The 24,061-nt window shown below is 38.3% G+C and overlaps 1 protein-coding gene and 1 pseudogene across 1 annotated transcript in view; both read left to right on the top strand.

Moving 5' to 3' along the window:
• Positions 1-24,061, top strand: part of IGFBP7 (insulin like growth factor binding protein 7) — a 74,303-nt gene that overhangs the window by 11,553 nt on the left and 38,689 nt on the right. The window lies entirely within an intron of this gene.
• On the top strand, positions 10,365-22,951 carry LOC143663281 (DNA endonuclease RBBP8 pseudogene; annotated as a pseudogene).

The following is a 24,061-nucleotide window of genomic DNA, read 5'->3' as shown; positions in this document are numbered from 1 at the left end:
TATCCACACACAGAGACACACATGCCCCTCAACAGCCCCCCCTTTTTTAAAAATCTTTGGAGGTATATTTTATGTGCAATTTCCATGGGAAATGAAAAAATGGACAAAGGTACATTCACATTTGAGGCCTATGAATACATTATAATATAATTACAGACTATATGAGCTTATAAATAATGTAACTGTGACTAGATGTGTAGTATATAGATGAATTAGTTTTTTGTTTCTTTGCTCGTTTGTATGGGTAGGCATCGGAAATCAAGCCCGGGTCTCTGACATGGCAGGCAAGAACTCTGCCTGCTGAGCCACCGTGACCGGCCCTAGATGAATTAGTTTTTATTTTGCCCAGAAAGATATCCAGAATGGAGTTGAATGAATCTTATTTCCACTTTACTCAGAATTGAGCTAAGGAGAGACTATTGATCCAATAATCTTAAAGATTGTGTTTAAACATTTTGGTAAATGCTAAGTGAAAAAATGCAGTAAAGTCACTTCACTGTAGTTACTTCTCTGGGAAACATGCAATAGCAAAAATTTTAAAAAGTACATTGATCTATTGAGACTGAGAGAATACTGTTTGACAGTTAATCCTCAATGATTTGTTGTCAGATATTTAGCTTTTTGGACAAACTACAATGGATTTTAAATTCTAGACTTTTCAATCTCTTCATCTCTGCTGATTGATTTCATCTTAGCTGTCAGTTTCTGCATGTTATGAGAGTATGAGCTACTGTAATTTCATTTTCTAATGAAGATTTTTTATTAAAGAAAAACGTTTTGGAAAATTTGTAGAATTCAACAAAATCAAGACAATCATTAATATTTTTATTGTATTACATTCTATGTTTTATTACATCCCACTCTAGTCTTTTATCTAGGTATATATTACATTATTATTTTAATCATGTGACATTTTTATAGTCTTTGTTTTTACTTATAATTAATAGTTTCCATGTGTTTAAAATATTTATGAATATCATTTATAATGCAGCATAATTTGAATGAACCATTATTTACTCCTGTTTTTCTCAGTTGTGAATGACACTGTAATTCACATCTTTATGAATAAAGGTCTTTCTTTCACATTTTTTCTTTCAAGTAGATCCCAAATTAGAATTTCAATCAGTAGATTAAAAGGTAGGAACCTTTTTTAAACCTTTGGTACATACTGACATTGGTGATTCCAGTTTAAAATTAGCCTCTTCTAAAAAATTTAGATGTATTTTCCCCTAAAAACGAAAGGCTCAAAGCAAAGCATTCCAACACCAAGAGAATTTACTTTTCAATTATCTTCCGGTTTGGGTTATACCGTCTGTCTTCAATGGTAAAGAGATCCATTGATAGTTATTCCTGCATCCCAATTCCTGTTTGTGAACTTTGCAATTACTGGCCAGAAAACCAGAGGCCCTTCTAATTATCCAGTTTACATCCAAGATTGTCAGACATAGGGAGCTTCTGATTCAGATCAGCTGGAATTCTTCTAGCACGAGCAGAAAAAAACAAGACATGTTTTTTATAATACTTTTGTTAAAATCTAATTTGGTCAGTGAAATATTTCTATGTAATAGGGAGATGGAAAGAATGTTCCTTTGTACATAATTGAATTGGGGGCTCATAAAAATCATCTGCATCCCTGCTGTAATAGCTTGAAAGTATTTACTTCAATGGCAGCCGCCTACATGAGATGTAGACAGTAAAAACTTTCCAAAAGTTTAGAATTTTTGTCTTTAGTACTTTTTCAAGAAGGAGATAAAAATGACCTTTGTTATTCTATCTGATTATAATAATGGTGTCCCTCCAGTTGGTTTAAATACCAGTTCCATACTGTGACCCTGACTTGATTGCTTGTTTCATCTCAGGTCATGAGATATCCCTTTTTCTCCACTTCACAGGCCTCCCTGTGAAGTGTTCCACTTATAAAGTGGAGCCTGCTCCACTTATAAAGCTAGAAAATAATCTACTTACAATAATGTACTGCTTGTGTATTTGGAGCTCTCCTTCGTTCCTTAAAAAGATTGACAAAGCCTTCCTTTCTCTTTTTCTCAAGTCCTTTAATCTCCAGCACATTCAACAACAATATCCTTTTGTAAGGCAGTTATTCCCGTATTATTCCCATTAGTACGGTAACTAAACACTGCCAGGAAAACATTTATAAAATGGTGACGCTACATGTGATTGTTCTGACAATGCAATCAAACTCTAGTTACAGATTTTTCCTATACATGATCAGGAAATAGGAATAATAGCAAATACCTTAAATCAACATAGCACAGTATAGTTTATGAGTTTTCACATTTGTGTATGTGTAAATTGCCTTTTAATCCACTCAAGAACCCTATGGTATAAGTATTATTATAATTAGGCAGTCAAGATTCAGCAAGTTATGTTAAGAATTACTGATTGCATATGTAGAATGGAATGATTTCTAAATGTTGGGTTAATTTCTTTTTTTTTTTCTTTAATTAATAAAAAAAAAAAAAGATTCAGCAAGTTTGAGTGCCCAGGTAGAGCCCTAATCAGGATTGAATGGAGCTGGAACAAGGCATTCAGCTTAGCTGCTGTGTACATAGGTACACCCACACGCACGCCCATAACCAATGCCAAAGGAAGCTAAAATTGAGTCTCAGACCCCGTCATACATAAAGGTGCTTCATTCCATTTCTTAAGCTGTGAATTTAAGTTTCAGTTCTTCAGTTTAAATTTGTGTCTCCATTAAATTTCCTATTTGTTAATATTCTGCAGTATGATTAGAATATCGAGTCACTGTGATTATTACCAGTATTTGGAAATGCATATGTTTGTGCTTGCTTTGTTAAACCAGCTGTGTGTTTTTTGAAGAAAAATATCCAGAGAATCTAAGGCTGTTGTTTTAGTATATTGAAATAATTTAAATTACTGGTTTCAGCTGTGGCAGTTGTTTAATAAAACATTATAAAATTGTTCCCCAAGTATCCCTGATATTGTTGTTTAATTACATGTGGTTCAACTCCCAAGTGTATACACCTGGATCCATTAGCTTTGCTGATCAAAATAACCAAAGTATCATTCCATTTTCTGAAGAAAATGCAAAGTAAATTTTAAAAGATAACCAGATAGATGACTATTTTCACGTTTTGTAAAAATAAAGCTCATGTAAAGAGCATGAGAAAAACCTTATGAAGAACAAACTAAATTTGTAGTCAGTCTGAATAAAGTCAGGTCCTCTTGGGAGAATTCACTGGGTTTTCTTCTCCTGTGTTGTGTGTGGGTGGTACATGTGCATGTGTTTTATCTCTGCAGAAAAAGAGTGTGACCCACTGAGAAGTCCTTGAGACCAACAGCGTGTATCTTAAGAACTGGAAGGCCTAACTTTGGACATTGCCAAAGAAATCAGGGGCTAGCAAGTTTCTCGTGGAAGCATGACACTTATCTCAGACTCGAGAAATTCCTAGGCAAACCAAGAGGTGGGGGAACATTTCTCAGCTATTTTCCAAATCACCCGTGTAATTATGATATTTTAGTTTGTAAATAAATCTAGGTATGTAAGTATGTATCTGACGTGAAGGGGGTTTTCTGGACCAGTTCCTTCAACATATAAGTAAATGATTAGATTTGGGGAAAGGGAAAAGGAGAAGGGAGGCCAAAAAGAGTTAGTCTATGTTAAGGAATGTATTGGGCTTCAGGTAATAGAAAACCTGGCTTGCCCGAAATCTGCTTTCAGAACAAGAAATCCAGATGTGGACAGCTGCTAGTGCAGATTTAATTGCTCAACAATGTCACTGAGGACCCAGGGTATTTCTTTCTGTTCTGTCATCCTTTGAATTTTGGCTTTTGTCTTCATGCTTGATGGTTGCAAAAAGGCTGCTGCACTCTGGTCATCAACTTCTAAATCAAGGCATTTAGAAGGAACAGGGAAAAGGGTAGTACCAATCATATATTCCATTTTATCAGCTGAGCAGTTGTTTCCCAGAGCCCCTCCTTATAACAAACTTCTACCTAAGCTCATTGGCCAGAATTGGGTGACTTGTCCACCCTTAGCAGCAAAAGAGAATATGAAGATGGGGCTTGAGGACTGACACTGAGTTACCCTGCCTAGTGTCTGCCAAAGCTGGGCAGCAGTGTCTTCTTTTGGCTTAACATTTCAGAGACAGCTGCTGAAGGCAAATTTAAAGGATGGCAGCAAGTCTAGTGTTTAGAGTGCACAGAGTCCCCCAGACTTTACTGAACTATATTCATTCACTTTTTAAAAATTTATTAGAAAAGTTGTAGATTTACAGAAAAGTCATTATAAAATACAGAGTTCCCATATACCACCCTATTATTAACACCTTGCATTTGTGTGGTGTATTTGTTACAATTCTGAAAGAACATTTTTATAATTTTCTATTCACAATTCATCATTTAAACAAGGGTTCATTGTTTGTGTTGTACAACCCTATTTTTTTTTTATTTTTGTTCTAGTAGCATATACAAAACTGAAATTCCCGCTTTTGATTACATTCACATATATAATTAAGTAATGTTAATTACATTCGCAATATTGTGCTGCCATCCATTAACAAAACTTTACACTCAACTCAAATAGAAACTGTACAACTCAAACATTATCGCCCCCTTCCCTACCCGCAGCCTGGCCCCTGATAACCTGTTCTCCAGATTCTGACTCTGTGAGTTTGCTTATTCTAATCATTTCATATCAGTGATACCATGCGATATTTATCCTTTCGGGTCTGGCTTATTTCACTCAACATGATGTCTCCAAGATTCATCCGAGTTATCACGTGTATCAGAGGTTTCTTCTTCTTTTTTTTAACTGCTGAATATTCTATTATATGTATATAATTTTATTTGTCCATTCATCAGTTGATGGACAGCTGGGTTACTTCCATCTTTTGGTAATTGTGAATAATGTCACTTGAATGTTGGTATGCAAATATCTGTTCGAGACCTTGCTTTTTACTCTTCTGGGCATATACCTAGAAGTAGGGTTGCTAAGTCATATGGTAATTCTATACTTAACTGTGTGAGGAACAGCCAAACTGTCTTCCACAGCGGCTATACCATTTTACATTCCCATCAACAATCTGCATCATCTCATAATTTTCTGGAGTTTTTTTTAATAGTAGCCATTCTCGTGGTTGTGAAATGGTATCTCATTGTGGTTTTCATTTGCATTCCCCTAATGGTTAATGATGTTGAGCATCTTTTCATATACTTTTTGGCCATTTGTATATCATCTGTGGAGAAATGTCTAGTCAAGTCTTTTTCCCAGTTTTTAGTCAGGCTGTTTGTCTATTTATTGTTGAATTGTAGGATTTCTTTAGATATTCTGGCTTATTGAATATGTGGTTTCCAAATATTTTCTCCATTGAGTAGGTTGTCTTTTTACTTTCATGATAAAGCCCTTTGATGTACAAAAATTTTAAATTTTTTGAGGTGAATTTATCTATATAATCATTCACTTTTGGGGGGGGGGGGTCATGGGCAGGCACTGGAAATTGAATGGGTCTCCAGCATGGCAGGCGAGAATTCTGCCACTGAGCCACCGTCATACCACCCCAAATCAGATGATAAAATAGGCTGTGACTTGAGGGGTAGGGAGGATGACAAGTTTCATGGCAAAATGCATCATTCCCAAAATTCTTTGGCAAGAAGTCCTAACTGATAGGTGTCACAAAGGTTCACAGAGACCATTTTGAAAGAAATGGACCAGTTTTCCATAGTGGAAACTGGAAACTCTAGAGTTAAGAGTTTCTGTCTGATTTCCTTTAATAGAGCGAAGGAATAACTTGAAATTAATTTAAAAAAAAAAAAAAGGAAAGCAGGTTTTTGCCCTTATTGTTTATGTATAGATATATGCTTTAAAAAAAAAATGCTTAGAAAACACACATGCTCTGATTTTCATTAATAGCATAAAGATAAACTTTACTTCTGCCTCGAAATCTGATTATGGTGAATTTCTAACTGTTGTAATATTCTTATGCTTATCTAAATAATATGTGTTCTAGATATTAGTGCTTTGGAGAGTGTGGGGTTCAAACCCCCCACTCCCCCCTTACTCACTGTGTGATTAACTTCTCTGAACGTCATTTTTGTCATCTGAATTGTGGAGACAATATTGGCTATGTGGCAGGCAGTCGATAGCACCACATCATTATGGGCTCAGCACAGTGCCTGGCACACAGTAGGACCTCATTGCCCGCGGCCACCACACTCACCAACTTCATCATTAGTAGTCGAGCCAGTGCTTCTGGAACAGCCTCAAGATCTCATGCTGTGGCACTTTGTCCTTCATTCGCCACTCTTTCTCTGTCTTTTTCTTCAAGGGTGCCTAGAGCTGTGGTGATCAAGGGAGGAGACAGAACTTAGAGTGGTAGGAGTGGTTTGGAAGATTGTATGGAGAAAATGAGGTCTGTTCCTTGACCAGATTAAACCCTCCCTCTTCCAGCATGAGATTTGAGGCACTTTATATCCTTAATCTTCAGATACAGCGATGGTGTGGTTAAAAAAAAAAAATGCAGAAAGAAATTTAGAAGAAAAGAATCTAAATCCAGACTCTATATTGTTCAAATATGTGGTCCTGGGCACATTACTTAATCTTTTGCTTCCCCCCACACACACACATTTCCTCACCTGTGAATGGAGCCAGCAGGGCTGTATTAAAGGGTTGGAGCTATGGGAAATAAATGAAGTAATGAACTTTTGAAAGCCCTCTGTAACTATAAAGCTCCATATGAATATAAGGTTGTGTTCTCTTTGTCTTCACTGATTATTACGGCAACAGATCTCAAACAGATCTTAACTATAGTGTGTACATCACTGTCAAATGTTGACTTTTAAATAGGCCACCCATTTACATCTGGGCCATCCCCTTCCCTTCAAATCACTGCCAGCAAGTAGGGCTCAGGGACAACTTATGTGATAACGTTAGCTTGAACCAAACATAATTATTAAGGAAATCTGCTACAACAAATGCATGAGAAGCAAAATATAAAATACTTTAAAATCAGCATCCATTTAATACAGTCTCCTCTTCTCCTGCCCTTCATTAGTTGGATAATTAAGAGTTGGCGGTGTTCTCCCATCTAGAAGCTCATGTTGCATAGTGACCTGGAAAGGTATTAGTCCAGGTAACGATGGCAACTTTTATGTTACACATAAATCACCTTAATGAGTACAAGAAAGCATAATCTCACCCTGCCAAGAGAAATACAAATTAAAAATGACTTGTTCATCAGTTAAATATATGAGTGTTTTCTTATGAGTCAGGTGCCCCACTGGTGCTATGGGACATAAAACACAGACTCCGGTCTCCAGGATGTTATGGTATAATAATGGCAGCCCCAGAGTTTGCTAATCACCCCAAATTGAATTCCATTATCAGAACAGATAAGAGCACTTGGGTATCAAAGCCAAATCCCCACAGACAGTATTTACAACAAAACAAGTGACAAGGTATCTCCATACACCCCAAGATACAAGTGAGGTGGAACAAACCACCAAGACCATAATACCTGCAAATTTTAGCAGCTATGTGGAAGGGAGCAGAAGGAAGTAACGAGGTGGTGACAGACCTGGAAAATCCCAGCATAGCCAACAGGTCCTCACTGTGCAGTGAACCCAACCCATTAGTGAGTGCATGAACTCTGGGCCCCATTAGCTCTTTATTTTGCAGACAGTTTTCTTGAGATATATTCACAGACCATTCAATCCATCCAAAATGTGTAATCAGTGGCTCTGAGTATAATCAGAGTTGTACATAACCACAGTCAATTTTAGAAAATTTTTACTACTCCAAAAAGAAAAGCTTCATACCCCTTAAAACTTCTTATTACCAATGCTTATCATTGGTATGGTACCTTTGTTAAAATTCATGAGAGAATAGTCAAATATTACCATTGACCAAAGTCCATAGTTTGATTTCTGCATTTTTTCCCATACACCACCCTATTATCAACACCTTCTCATAGTGACATTTATTTGTTCTAGTTCATGAAAGAATATTGCTGATATTTGTCCTGTTAACCACAGTCATACTCCACGACAGGGTTAACTGTGTAATGCAGTCCCATGCCCATAAACTCTTGAACCTGTCAGCCCTGCCAGGAAACCTTCCCTTACCAATGAGAAATTGGTGGGAGTAGACTCAAAATTGAGCAGGACAGAGGTTAATGATAAAGGAAAGAGAAGACTAGATAAATGTAGTAGGAGGGAAACAGAATCAGGAAGTCTCAGAAAGCAAGACACCATATTTTTAACATTAAATGAAAACAACTTAAAAGAAAGCTCAAAATAGTTTGCCTCCTGCAAAAAGTTCAGGAAAACTGATTTCATATAAAAACGAGCACAGAAAAAGATCAAGGTCAAATCCCACCCTAGAAAGAAATCCCATATAAGAAAAACAAATAACATCCCTAAGGACAATGAAACATGTTTAAAAGACATGCCCACAAAACAAATGAAAACTATAGCCTACTGTTCAAAACGAACTAAAGGACATTAGGAAAATAATACAACATATAAAATAACACAAGTCAGAATTAGACTAACTCAAAAATGAAGTGAAAATCTCGGGAAAGAATTAGAAATAAAAGATAAAATCATGTCAGGAGTGAAGGCAAAACTAGAAAAAACACAATAGCAAATAAAATAAACAAATAATCTCTTACAAGAAATAGGACATGAAAAGAAATGAAAGATAGGAAATTTTTTTAATTAAAAAGAGGAAAAAAGATAAAAAGAAATAACTGTTAAAGGCCTAGCATATAGATTAATAGGAGTTGCTGAAGAAGGAAATTTTGAAACAAGAGAACAGAACAAAGACTAAAACAGTAATTTTAGAAAACTTACCAGAGATGCAAAAAATACTTAAAACATTTTGAAAGAGCAGACCACATACCTAAATATATCAACCTAGAATGACAGACACCAAGTTATATTCTAGTTAAATTACTGTAGTTTAAAGGAAAAGAAAAACATCCTTTGAACATCTGAGTAAAGACAGCAAGTGAATTTTAGGGGAAAAAACTAAATTATGATCATATTTTTTAACAGTGGCTCTTTATGCCAGAAGACAAAAGAATGAAGATTGAATAATGGAGGCATTTTAGGTTTACTTGCCAGTCATTGTGTGAGCAGTGCCACATATAGGATTATAAACAAGAATCACTACAAATTGTCCAGAAAAAGTCACCACTTTCATCTAGAAAGCCACATGGAGGAGGTGGGAACATTTGCATGTTAAAGTAATCTTAGAAATATATTAAGCAGATTATCAAAAGGCATTAGCAAAGTCGCTTGAGGGATGGAAAAAAAATGAAACTTTACCACCGGGGAAACCCCTGATACTGTATCAGACATAAGGGACACCCAAATCAATTGGCCAAATCCTTGATCGTGAGGCTTGCTCTTGTGAAGCATATGTATGCAGCCAAGAAGCTTAGCCTACCTGTAGTATGCCTCAAAATTACTTCTGGAGGACCTCTTTTGTTGCTCAGATGTGGCCACACTCTCTGTAACCCCAACTCTGCTAGTGAAATCATAACATCCAGGGGTGAAAATCTCCCTGGTGGCATGGAAGATAACTCCCGGGGATGAGTCTGGCCCTGGCACCATGAGATCAACAATTCCATCCTTACCAAAAGGGGGAAAAGAAGTGTAACAAATAAGAATCAGTGGCTGAGAGAGTTTAAATGGAGGTGAGAGGCTACTCTTGAGGTCACTCTAACACAAGTTTCAGTTAGACATTGCTACCTATCATAACTTGCCAACCTCCAACCAGGACCATTTCAGCCAATCCTAAAGAACACCTAGGGTGATACATAAGATTCTACAAAGGTTCCATGCATTACATTGACTTGCCAGAAACCTACAACCTCCAGATGGGACCCTGGACAGATAAGTCCTGAAATGCAGAGGGGCCAGCCTCTCCAGAACAACAACTTGTTCCATCCCTCATCCCATATTATCGACAGCTCCTTCCAACATGAAAAAGTTAGAATGGGCATAATCCGAATACCCTAAAGAGTGAGAGAAAGATCAAAGGTGATGGTGGAATTGTACAAAGAAGGTAGGATTTAACAAATGAGTATGATTGCTGAATCATTATATTGATATTTCTTTTAGTCTCCAGAATCTCAGAGCAGCTAGATGTAAAAACCTAAAGTTGTGGAGCAGTGCAATGGTGGCTCAGTGGCAGAATTCTCACCTGCCATGCCGGAGACCCGGGTTTGATTCCCAGTGCCTGCCCATGCAAAGAAAAAAGAACCCTGAAATTGTGGAATTGTAACCCATACCAAACTCTGAAATCTGTTCTACAACTAATTGTTATATGCTTTGAAATTTATTGCTTTTTTGTATATATGTTATTTTTCACAAAAAAGAAAAGTCCATTGTGATTTTTAAAATTATAAAAAATAATCTTAGAATTTCTCAAAACAGCAATGTATTGCAGAATTATAATGCCTAAACATGGGGTTTATCCTCAAAGTGTTCAACTCTGTATAGCATTGGATTCATTGCATGAAAAATATGTTCATATTTTTCTTCATTATTTTTAGTAAAAACACATCCATTCTGGCTAATAAGATTTGTTTTTTTAGTGCTGGGATCTGAGTGATTTACTCTGGGAACCCAGAATATAGTGCTAACAAATAAATTGTATGCAATTCAGCAATTTTATTCAAGTAGAGATGGCAAGCAACCGATTTAATATTTGAGCATGTCATTAGAATTCTTGATAGCCCAGCATCTGAGTTTGTTGATAATTGGACAAACATGATTTATATATAATTGAACTGAAGTCTGAACAAAATTAGCTGTCATTAAAGCACTTTCCATCTTTATTTATCTTTGGTTAACTAATTTTAGATATTTTAATAGCACATTACAAGTATAGTAAGGTGTATTTGTATCTTAGTATATAGAACACCTTAAGTAAATTCTAAAAAGAATTTCTGTTTTATGTAATGATTTTCATACAAAATGGTAGCCAAAGTTTAAGGTCAAAGGTTTTACCCTGTTTCATGCCACATACAAAACAAATTCAAAATGGGTTAGGACTCCAAATGAAAGAAAGAATTATACAAATGCAAGGTGAATTAAAGGATAAATTGTGCCCAGGACCTGGAACTTTCTTTTTTTTCCCTCTCTGGTTTCAGGCTCCTGTGCTGGGACTTTGTTTTAACATCAAGATCTCAGGGGTTTAGGAATAAGAGGATTTTTCATACATATTCAAAGCTAAAGCCCTGCAGCCATTAGGCAGCTCAAGTTCTTTGCTCACCTTCTGCTTGCATTTGGGTTTAGTGGAAATCCCTAGGTGGCCGCTGATGCTTCCAGCATGAAATGGTTTTTGCATGAGGTCTAAGCATTCCTCCTCGCCTGATAGGAGACTCACACCACACACCAAGAAGGATGTGACTAATAAAGAATGTGACTTCAGAGATTCTGCAAGGCCAGACAACTTCTGATAAACATTTAAGCAGAGGTTAGGAATGTTTTCCTTTCTGAGGAGAAAATATGCAGTCTCTGGTGTGAGTGGGAGGGGGTAGAGGGGAGTAAATCTAAACATCAGTTTCCTCCTTTCATAATTCTTAAGCATTTTAGCCACAGTCATTTTTAATACCTTGACAGGCTTTCATGCATAGAACCCATAGCTAGATGTAGGCCAAAAGAGAAGAGGGGTAGGACTTGTGAAGAACAGTTCCAAAATGATTACTGAGCAGGTTTAAAAATAAGTTGGATGGTCAGGGACAATTTCCCTGGGCCCCACCCTGAGGCCAGGAATGCTCCAAAAGTATCACCAAAAGGTTGGGATCCTTACTTCCTGTGCTTACAAAAGAGGGAAACTCTGTAGAGGAAATGTGAGGTAGACCACATTTCTCCTTGGCTTCCAGGAGAGGAAAGGTGAGGTAGACCAGATGGCATCTCTTGGCGTCCTCAGCTCACCATAGGAATTACAGGAAACTTGGCCCAGAAAGGGAGGTGGGATTGAATAGCAGAGAGCCAACCTACTGATCACTTCAGCAGGGGAAAGGAAAGCGATAGGCATTTTCTGTGAACCGAAGTGCTTTCACTGGTAGTGCCATCTGGATGCTGATCCAACTAATGCTTTTTGGCACTTTCCTTCCCATTGGCTGTTTGGCTTGTGTCCTCACATTCTCTGGACTGGTGTATGTTTCAGAGAGTGGTAGTGAGGAAAGGGAATGGATGGTTGCAAGGAAGACTGACCTTCTCTCTGGTCAATACTAAATAAAAACATTTTTTTTTTAATGTCATTCAGCAAGCTCCTTCTAAATGGGGGTTTTCAGTATTGGAAGAAAAGGTTTTAATGTTAACTTCAATGAAACCCATGTGTCTGAAATCAAGTTTCTTATGAATATGTCAGACTCAGTTAATGTGGGGACAATGTGGTAGTGTCATCTTTGATTTTTAGGCGGGTGGAGAAATTAACACATTTTGAAATAACAAGTATGCCCATATTTTTTTCATTTCTGTGATAAAGTACTTTATTTTGAAAGCATATCCTTCACAGAACACACATTTGCTCTTTCATTCATTCATTTCATCATTCATTCATTCAAATGCTCACCAAGCCTTATGGTAATAGGTAGGGGATGGAAAGAGCCATTACTCTGAAAACTGTGGGAATCATGGTCAAGATGAAAGCTCTGTAGTCAAACCTCCCCTTGAATTCTGACCTTGCCACTTAGGAGTTCTGTGACTTTGTCCTCGTTGTTTAACCTCTTAGAGGCTCAATTGATCATCTGTAAAATGGAGCTTAAAAAGTATAGCCACCTCACTAAATTCTTGTAAACCCAAATAACCTTCACAGTTCCCAGCATATAGTAAGCTCAATAAATAGGGGTAGAGGCAGTAGTAGTGGTAGTGGTAAGAGTTACGGTAATTTTTATTATGACCAATATCCCAGTAAATGAGACAAGGAGCAATAAGAGTGATAGGAAAAAATGCTGTTGGACATCGGCAGAGGAAAGATTGCTGGACAGGAGATACTTGAGATTATTTCATATAGAACTAGACTTTGCTAGCTTTCTTTCCCTTGAGCGCTTTCCTTTTTTAAAATCATCGTAGTGGAAAAAGTGGGAAATTCCTTTCCCTTTGCGTGTCATTTTCTATTACATTCCTGAAGGCTGAAGCTTTGGTACAGAATTCACCTGAAGGCTGCATCCCAAATTTGCTTTGGACTTGGAGTGCCAGGGTAATTGTTCTGTCATTTATTTGACTTTTTAAAGTGTGCTTACCTTGAAGAACCTCTGCAAAGAGAAGACCATGTTAATGTGTACCATGTAGATAAGCAAGCGCTGCTTTTTTTTTTTTCAAAGCTGTTCAGCTGGAAAACTGAAATAGTTCTATTTGCATCTCATCAAACAGTGTTGAAAGGTGGGGGAAAAAGAGGCTTTTACTAATAAAGTACAGCAAGATGTGAATTTTAGCAACACAAAATGCAATGAATCACCTGCAATTTGTTAAGAAAAAATATACACAAGGAATTTACAAGAAAATGTAATACCTTGCTTGAAGAAATCATAGTATTTAGCAAGGAGACAGTGAAGAAGAATACTCTGAATTGAGCCAAATACATATGTGCTTCTATTGTAGATGGAACAAAAGATCCACATTTGCATGGACAGTAAGGTCATTTTCCTCACTCTAAACAGAAGGCATTAATCATCAGTGCTGAAGAACAACATTCAGGACAAGAAGAAATGAGCAATCGCTGCAGGAGGCAATGAGTTGAGCCAGTTGGATTGTCAGCCCTGTGGGCAGGAGCCAACTCTGCCCAGGTAGCAGCTCCGAGGTCAGTAGGGACAAGTGGTGGAGCTGGCCCTCTCAGGCCTTAACAGCATCTTCGGGAACTTTTGGTTGTTAGAGAAATCTCCCTGTTGCCATCCAAGTACATTTCTGAAATGCCTGACTGTGCTCAGGGCTTTGTATTCTCTGGGTCCAGCCAGCCTTCCATGAACCTGGTCTCCATTAAGAAAAAGGATCAAAGAAGCATGGTAGAATCAAATTTTAAAAACTCTAAACCTACAGGTGAATGAGAAATGTATATTTAAAGGGCTGGCCTCTCAAGGGCAAAGGATGTTTTATGGGAGAGGAATCCAAAATCAGAAATGGCGCTCCTAAAACTTAGAGCTAGAGGAACCATGGCAAAGACTGAGAAGCAGAGTTTGACAGTAAACACTGGGTGCACTATTTCATCCTCCACAAGTAGTTCACTATTCATTTTGCTCATTGATACAGAATTTTAGGTTATCCATGAGGTAATATGGAATAGCATTAGGAACCTACATTCTAGAAACAGATTGCCTAGTTTTTGAATCCCAGCTCTACTTTTATAAACCTTGCAACTCTGGACAAGTTACTTAACCCTCTCTGTGCCTCAGTTTCCTCCTCTGTGAAATGGGAGACAGCTCCTACCTCACAGAGTTGCTGAAAGAATTAGATTATTATGCATTTGAATGCCCCGTAGTGAACAGTGGATGGGTAGGCATTGCTGTTGTTATTATTACATGGCCACATGGGACAGAAGTGAGTGAGGGGGAAAAAAAACAAGCATAGAATAGGACAGGAGACTACAGCTGGAAGGAACCATGAAAGTTCTCTAGTTGAGGCTACCCCTGATCCAAGGAAACATTTCCTATTGCATTTTTTTAATTATTTCAAAATAATGACAGTGGCCATTTACTGAGTGTTCACTATGTTCCAGACAATGTGGAATCACAATGATCCAACAAGGCTCAGGTAGTGTTATTACCCCATTGAGAGCTGAGATAACTGAGGCTCAGAAAGTTAGGTGACTTACCCAACAACACCTAAATCGAATCCACATGTATCTGAATCCAGGAGTATGTTAACAACATAACCATATAGGTATGTTCTCGTGGAAGCAAATAGTTAATATCCGTATCTTATTCTGCTTTGTTTCTTCCATATAAATCCAGAGAACCATACCTTGAAAAATGTGTTACATTGATCTTAAAATAATAATTCTCCAATATTAGAGAGGTGAGCTATTTAGATGCAGTTATAATATAATATTACATAATTTTAAAATCACCCCTTATAGCCAGTCCATCATTTGATTATATTTCCTTGGAATCGTGAACAAAGTGGTGAATAAATCCCTGACAAATCTTGCTTATGTGCCCCCTACTGCTTTTTAAGGAAGTCTGTTTATTGTTGGGTATCTTTAACTGCTGACAAACGCTTTGTTACCTTGACCTTAAATATGTAGTCCTGGTTCTTGGATCTTAGTGCTGCCCTCTGGAGTAACTAAATTCAAGACTTCTCAACCCTTGACGTGGCATCCCATCACATATTAGAAGATATTTAATTAGCAGTTGTTTCCCTAATCCCAGGCTTTTCTTTGTAATGTGAACATCCACATCACCTTCTTGGTTGATTTTCAGACCATTTTCAGACCTCACACCATCCTCTAATTTGTCAGTTCTGCTCTTAAACTCTTGAACTGGGCCCAGGATTGCAGGGTTGGTTGAACTGACTCAAAACACAGTGGAGCATTATCATTTCTTAGCTTCTTAGCCTCATGGATATCACGTAGGCTCCATAAAGCCAGTGTGGTGTGTGGAAGCCAAGGGAAGAGCTTCCAAAAACCATTTCCTAGTAGTCCATGGTAGAGGCTTCACAGCTTTGCTATTTATATTTCAGGTGAAAATTCTTCACTTTACTGATTCCAACAAAGAGGCTCTTGGTATGCATTTTTATATAATATTTCCAAATTCTCGGGTGTAGGTTCTAGGGGACATTTGCAGCTATGCATATGACAGACCCATATTACAAATAGACAAGGATGAGTGGAAAGGGTAGCATTAGATATTCGGGTGGCTCTTTAGGACCTAAGTACTATATACTCTGCCTTGGGTCCACCCTTTTTTCAAGATGAGGAAAATATTTGGTCTTTTTTTTTTTTTTTCAACGTGTCAAATGCTCTTTAGCTCTTTAGCTGCTGCCTTGAACTCTTCTCTCCCTTGAAGGTATTTGGTTATTTTTTAATGTTTTTGCTTCAGTGAAGTTTAGTGTACTTTTTATGGTCTTCTGGTTACCTTGCAGAAATCTCATTAGGATAGCACTTTAATATATTACTTGGCAACCAGACATCTGACAATGTTCTAGTTCGTTAGTTAGGAAACCTCCCGAGCTTGCAGGAGTGGGACATTCCTCTGTGAATGGGAAGCCTTTGATCATTCCTGCAGGGCCCAGGTTTGATTTTAAAGCTTTTGGGGGGAGGAGGTCCCCTAAACCTGCCTCCCCCCCCCCCAAAAAAAGCTGATTAAAAAAACAGTGAAACACTCTTGAAAAAGAAATGCATGTCAGTTAATATTCTCTGGTACCTCATGAGTCCTTTGAAGACAGAGTTCATATGAGAAAGGGGTCTCCTTTATTGGGCAAAGGTTAGTTAAACAGCCTCACACCAGGTCACAGATTACATTGAAGTGATCCTAACGAGGATGGATTTTTCAAAGCTATATTCATTTTACTGTGCATAAATGAATTCAAATCTTATTTGTGGATTTTTTAATTTTCAGCTTTCCATTTGCAACTATCAAATGCCTTCCAAGCTATGGTGTGCAGAAAAGGCTCTGTGTAATAGGATTGTTTATTTTTAAAGTAAGATTCCCTCTGGCAAAGCACTGGACTTTCAAATGTGATCAGTCAGAGGCCAAATAGGCTCAGATTTCCCCACATGACACTTTCTTGATGAGTTCCAATCAAATTTAAGATATCTCATACAAAATGTGACTCTCCCCAAAGACTTCTAGTTTATTAAAAGTGGATAATGCTTTATTGTTTTAACACAGATTATGCCAAATAAAGTATAATTTTAAACTTTTGAAGCCTGACAATACTCGTGTGCTGTGAACTTTTTTCCTTATTTGGAAACTTTATCTTTTTTCTTTCAATTCAAAGACAAAAGATAAAGCCTGTCTGAAACGATGTTTAAAAAGAGGTCAATCATTATAGAAAGGTGTAAATAAAAAGAAAGCTAGGGGAACTATGAAAGAAAGGCCTTCCTCCAACTTGAAGAGATGAAGGGAAAGGAATGAAGTTTTTGGCCAAAGAACATCAATTAAGGCCAAGAATTAAGGCTGAAGAGTAAATTCAAGCATCTCTTTTATTGAGAGAGATAAATGAATGAAGTGTGTAGAACTTTCCAATTTGCTTGAGTTAAAAGCAGAACCAAGGTGCCTATTATGGCTTACTTTTGCTTTTTAACACCTTCAGAGGCAAAGGGAAAGAAAGAAAGGGACGGGAAGAAGCAATACAACGGTTTTGTTCAGGATTAGAGAAACATTTCCCAAAGAGGAAAGCAGGGCTGGAGCCTTGCATGATAACTATCTCCTGCTAGGCAGGTTACTAGGCTATCTAATCCTAGGTCTTAGGCAAGCTAGTAAATCCTCTAGCCCAGTTTCCTCAGCTCCGTGCATCAGGGATCCTTATAAATGCCCAGTCAACAGCAAAGGAGTATTCTGAGGATCAAATAAGAGAAGAACCAATTTTGCAAAGTTCTCCATAAATGGGCAGTGATGGTGGAGGAAGTGGGGGTCATGGTAGTGACCGTGGCATTGGTGTTTGAGCTGGCTCATCGCCTGCTGACTCACCGTATAGTCACAGAAGCTTATGGGACTGCCCGGAATGGCCTGTCCGAGACTGGCCCTCATGATCCTGGGACCCTAGATTTGGGGCAGTCCTAGGGCCTTCTCCATAGCCACCTACCTTCACTCAGCCAGGGTTCCCAATCTCATAGAAAAGCAAAAACAATGAAGTGTTCAGTACAGGCCCTCCTAAACAGACCCAACATTTTGAAAACCAGTGTGGCCCTGCGTTCCTGTGATCCCTGATATCCTCCACAGCACTACCAATATGGCAGCCTCTGACCTGTTCTGATGCTGACGCAGGCCAACTCCTCTGGGCTGAGCATGGGGACGCGGGGCATGGGCCTGACAGCCCAGCATGTGCTCTTTAGGAATCCCTGCCCACCCAGTGACACCCCAGGAAATAATAAAGAGAGGCCATCTTATCTTGCATGTATTGGAACATGCCAGCATGGGAGATATGGGGTTGCTTTGTCTAAGCCTAAATGATCCCACACCAGCTGCTGTGGCCCACTGAAATGTTCCTTTGTCAGGACGGAGGAAGAAGGGAAATAGATGTGTTACACATGCAAGGTCTAAATAGGCCTTATACTACCTGACCCTTCTCTCCGTACGCATACAGAACTCTTCTTGATTTGATAAGAAGTTTGTGCATTCATTGGTAGCATAGAAAGTAGCATTTGACTTCAAGAGGCTTTCCAAAGGCTGCAGCAGGAGGAACATTGTCTTTTTAAATACGAAAGTTATGTTTCATGCCCCAAATATATCAGAAATGGTGCCTTTCTTATGACCTAGAGTAATGCATTGACAGGCATCATTTTTGGCCACAGTATCCTCAGGCTACACCTTTTACTTCTTCACCCATGTTCTCCTTTCAGGATGCACTCGGACTCCAGGGACTTCACTAACCTAGTATATAGGGCAAGGGGGTTCAAGGTTAGGGCAGAAATGAGAAACACCGTAAAATGAACCTTCTCCAATAAATTGGCCTTTTTAATTAGCAGTTTTCTTTCAAAGAACTATTTAATACACATTGAAACGTGTGTTGTACCATCTAACGCTGATCCACAAGTGTGATCACGTTTGTTTTTCAGGATTACTCAGTCTTAATCAGATAGGAAAATGCCCTGAGGAGCCACTGAGATCACTGCTCATCACCCCCTTCTCCCAGTTTGTGAGCTGGCTTAAGCTGGCTTGGAAATTCAGAAGAGAAAACAAAGTTTTCTTTTTTAAGCTTTCGTTTTTATGTTATGCATGTTTTGGTTGGAGAACAAAGAAGTCTTCAAGAGGTTCAGACCTGCAGTAAGAGATTGCATCCCTTCCGTTATGAAGAACGTGGCCTGGGGCTCATCTCATTTCACTAGAGGATGCTGCAGAGGAGTGACTGGGGGCCGACTTCTTCCTCCCACATGCTAGTCTTTTTAAATGGTTAGCTTTTTTTATTTTGTGTCCCCAGAAGGATTTTTTAAATGTGATTTTCAGCAGAAAATGTACTGTTCTCAGTTTGCTAGCTATGATGGAACTGCATAGATCAACAGAATCTGTGTTAATATACTAAGACAATCAGACTTGATGGGAGGAAAGAGGGACAGGTTAGAGGAAACTAAAAATAGAAGCTCTGCCAAACATGAAATGAGTATTTCTATGTTTTGAATTCGTAATTTAAACCAGCCTCCTCTTTATAAAATTAATTTATTAGTAAGAAACACAGAGTCTGTTCAACATTTTGAAGGGAAAATGTCTGGAGGACTTCTAGAAGAAAAAGAGATTCACCTTAGATTGTCAAAGGAAGGAATATAAGGAGAACTGCCAGCATTGTAGGGCTCCTGCAGCACCAAGCTCACATTCTGGATTTGTTGTGAGGGAGTATAAACAACCTAGAGAAATGGAAATCTCAGTAATTGGAATTTCCCACTGTGTCCTGTCATGTATCTGCTGCTCAGCTTCTCTGTGCTTATTTGCTGTCTTTATTCTACTCTTCAGCTCTCTCCATCCCACAAATGGTTCCAGTAGACCCAATGGACAGTCAAGCTTCTGTATTAATTTGAGCCTCGCTACTGAGCAAGTCAGGGTGTCTCGTTCGTGATGAGATTCTGTCTTGAAAAATGCATAATGGTCTCTTTCATCCTCACTCCTGGCATTAAACAATAGAGGAAGTCTTGGCAGAATCCAGCCCCGTAGTTCACTCACCTACCATGGACCCTCTTCCTAAGGTCTAGATGAGGAGCTCTGAACATTTCTCCAAGTCTTGGCCTGAAAGACTGCCTTGTAGCATTCGCTTTTCTCTCTTGTCATTCAGAAGGGCCCTGCACCTAAGAGTGGTTATTGAAAACTTTTACAGAATTTTGATGTAAAAAAGTAACAAGTTGAGGAACAAACTAAGAGAAAATATGTTCTGTCAGTCCACTTTGAAAGCAATAATTTATGTTTAAAATATAGCAGGCCATGGTGGCTCACTGGCAGAGTTCTCACCTGCCATGCTGGAGACCCGGGTTCTATTCCCTGTGCCTGCTCATGTTACAAAAAAAAAAAAAAGGCCCCCGGTTGTAGCTTCTACTTCTGGTCAAGGTGGAGCGCGTGCTAAACCCCAGGATTTTGCTCCCGGGGTGCAGGAGTGTCACGCTGTTCTCCAACTGTGCCTGAGGAGATATTTCAGTGGTCTCCACAGGCAACTTCATATCTACATAATGTAAAAGAAAGGGTCAGAAAATATTAGGCAAATAAAAATGTGGAGTGTATTAAGCAGGATGAATGTATCTGAAAGCAGTTCTGGAAGTCCTACTTCTGTAGATATATCTAATGACTTTAAGGCACAATGGACAAAGCTGAAGAAGTATCATGATAAAGAAGTAAAAGGTTTACAAGTAAAAGTAACCAAACTGAAAAAGGAACGAATTTTAGATGCACAAAGATTAGAAGAATTTTTCAACAGATTCAGAAGAATCCGCAGATCAGAGAGCAACAGAAAGTCCTTCATGAAACCATTAAAATCTTAGAAGATTGGTTAAGAGCAGGATTATGTGATCGCTGTGCACTAACTGAAGAACAGACGTGGAAAAAACAGCAAGAGTTTGAAAATATCCGGCAGCAGAATCTTAAACTTATCACAGAGCTTATGAATGAAAAGAATACTCTACAGGAAGAAAATAAACAGCTTTCTGAACAACTGCAGCAGAAAATTGGGAATGATCAACGACATCCAACAACTGACCTCGAACCTGAGCAAAATGTTACTCCACATTTGCTGATAACTTTTTCATTTTCTGGAGTTAGCCGACTTTGAAGAAAAGAGAACCTCCATGTCCGATATGTAGAACAAACGCATATTAAAGTGGAGCACTCTGTGTGTACAAGTGAATTGAGAAAAGTTCTAAAGTCAACTCTTTCACAGCGTAACCCTAATGAAGATGACATTTTAGTGGCTGACACCTGTGATCACAGTCAATCTTCCATGACAAACACACATGCACTGATAAGTCACCTTTTAATTTAGTATAGTTGTTGCTGAAACACGTTCAAGAAGAATCTGAATCTCAAGATCCCAGGAGTCCTCTTGATGAAGAGCTCTACTGCTGTCTGGGAGGAGATCACAAAAAACAACCTTTTGAAGAATCCACAAAAAATAGTGAAGACAGTTTAACATTTTCAGATTCTACTTCGAAGACTCCTCCCCAAGAAGAAGTGACTACTCAGGTGTCATCTCCTGTATTTGGTGCTACCTCTAATGTGAAAAATACTTTAGGTTTAAATGCAAGTATTTTTTAGGGACTGGAAAAAAAAAACTACCTGAAAACAGCCAGTTTCAGCAACATTTCTAATTCCAGATCAGAGAAAAGTAGATCAAAATTTGAAGATAGCATCTTTTTCACACATCATAATGTTATGCCTGAAGCGAACATGATCATTAGCTGGTCAATTTCTAAAAAGCAGATGCTTATAAATAAAAACATAAATGAGTCCAGAGGTATGCAGGATAGTACTGATCACATTAAAGATGCCATTGCTGATAAACATTTGATGCCTCTGAAACCATTTGGAGGCAGAGCATCCAGAAGGAAGAAGACTGGGAACTAAAGTGAACATGAAATAAATTCCCCCCAAGCCTCTTTTCCTATTCCAATGGAGAGTCATTTTTCCATCAGTGGAGACTATGTGATGGATAAACTTCTGAATCTGTCTTATCCGTTTTCAACTATTCAATATCAAGAGAAAAGCCAAGGAAATGAGACTTCTAAAAACAGATCGAGGCAAATGACTCTTTCTGAGGCTTTGAAACCCATTCCAAAGAGTTCTTCCTCAAGTCAAAAGGCCTTAAAGGGAGCACATCCCCAGAAGATGTGCAAGAATGTATTCTCCAGTTCTTGAGTAAATCCTCTTCAGATAACAAAACACCATTACAAATAAAACAAGAAAATCCTTTCTTCAAAATCCTTCTATTTCCATGTGAAAGTTTGATGACAGACAAGCTTTTTGATGACATGAAGGGTGCTGGTTCTGTTGAGCCAATAACAATGAAAACCAGGTCGGTCCAAGGAGCATGTGAGCTTGCATTAGTTCTTCAGTTAAATCCATGTAGAATTGCTAAAGCAAAATCTCTGAAAAGCAATGAAGACATATCTTTTGAAAATGTCTAGTGGAATATAGATCCAGGAGCAGACCTTTCTCAGTATAAAATGGATATTACCATAATAGATACAAAGGATGGCAGTCATTCGAATTTAGAAGGAGAGACAGTGGGCATGGACTGTACGCTGGATAGTGAAGTGTGCTTTTAAAAATGAAGAAGTAAAAGCAGAAAGAAAAAGGTCCAAATGAAGAAAAAAAAATGAATGACAGCTTGGAAGATATGTTTGAATGGACAACACATGAAGAATATACATCCTATTTGGCAGATAATTTCCCCCCAAGAGGCAGAAGAAGAGGAGGAAGTGTCAGCAGCCACAAACACCCATGGTAATAAACATGATAAAGTCAAACAGAAAGTGTTTGTGGAGCCATGTTTTAAAGATGAAGAAAGAGAGACCAGCCTACAAAATTTTCCCAGTATTGAAGTGGTTCGAAAAAAAAGGAGAAGAAAATTGCTTGAACATACATGTAAGGAATGTGAAATTATTATGCAGATATATATATACCAGCAGAAGAACAAGAAAAGAAGTTGGCTTTCTGTTCAAGACATTCCACCCAGCACACCAGAGAATTTCTGGGAAGTTAGTTTTCCTTCCACTCAGACTTGCATGGAGAGAGGTTACATTAAGGAGGATCTCAGTCCTCATCCAAAAAGACAGCAGCCTTACAATGCAGTGTTTTCTCCAAAGGGGAAAGAGCAGAAGACATAGGTGTAAGCCATAACTTGAGAACAGAGGACAGTTTTTTCCTTTTTAGTTATTTGCAGTTGAAGTTGGTGTTAAACCTGAATTTTTAATCTTCTGCAAACTGATTTATAAATCAATTTTCTATTGAACTTGTTTTTAAGTGGCATTTAGCAGCTACATAACTACTTAAAATGCAGATGAATTCATGTTGTATTTTCTTGCTTTTGCACCCTTAAAACAATAAGGTGTCTTCATTTTACACTGTAATTTAAGAAGCGTTTATTCACTTTATTTGTTAATACTTGGGCGGGCCATGGTGGCTCAGCAGGCAGAGTTCTCACCTGCCATGCCAGACTCAGATTCGATTCCCAATGCCTGTCCATGCAAAAATTTTTAAAAATGAAATAACATAATTTGTCCCTTTCTCCTTGTCCTTATATTATCCAAAGTTTCCTTTCACTTCCCTCAGAGCCTTTAACTAATATAAGTCCCAGTTTGTTACATGGCAGTGAAAATTATATATATATGTGCACAATGAAAATTCAAATCCTTCATGTGCCATTTCACCTCTTTAGATACCTTTTCCCTTCTTTCTGTGGAAAATGATGTAACAGAATCTTGCCATCTGTGTATTCTTCACTGTCTTAATTTCCCAGCTGCAATGGCAATTACCACAAAATGGGATGGTGTATTAGCTAGGGTTCTCTACAGAAACAGAATCAACAGGAGATATGTGTAAATATAAAATTTATAAAAGTATCTCATGTAACCGTGCAGATGTAGAGTCCAAGGTCTGTAGGGCAGGCCACAAGCTGGCAGCTCTGGTGAAAGTTCTCAATGAACTCTCAGGAGAAGTTGGCTGGGCAACTGTGGGGATGTAAGAGTCCAAAATCTGGAGGGCAGCCCACAAGCTGGCAGCTCTGATGAAGGTACTCAGTGAACTCTCAGAGAGGCTGGCTGCCTAAAGCAGGAAGAATGATTGTCTCTTCTGAGTCCTCCTTAAAAGACTTCTGGTGTTTAGATTAAGTGTCATTCACTGCAGAAGACACTCCCCTTATCTGACTGCAAATGCAGTCATCTGTGGATGCCACCAACATGGTCATGATTTAAGTCCATGAAATGTCCTCAAAGCAA

The sequence above is a fragment of the Tamandua tetradactyla genome, chromosome 19 (genome assembly GCF_023851605.1).
Source record: "Tamandua tetradactyla isolate mTamTet1 chromosome 19, mTamTet1.pri, whole genome shotgun sequence".
Lineage (NCBI taxonomy): Eukaryota > Metazoa > Chordata > Mammalia > Pilosa > Myrmecophagidae > Tamandua > Tamandua tetradactyla.
The sequence above is the reverse complement of the archived record's forward strand: the minus strand, read 5'-3'. Positions and strand labels throughout refer to the sequence as shown.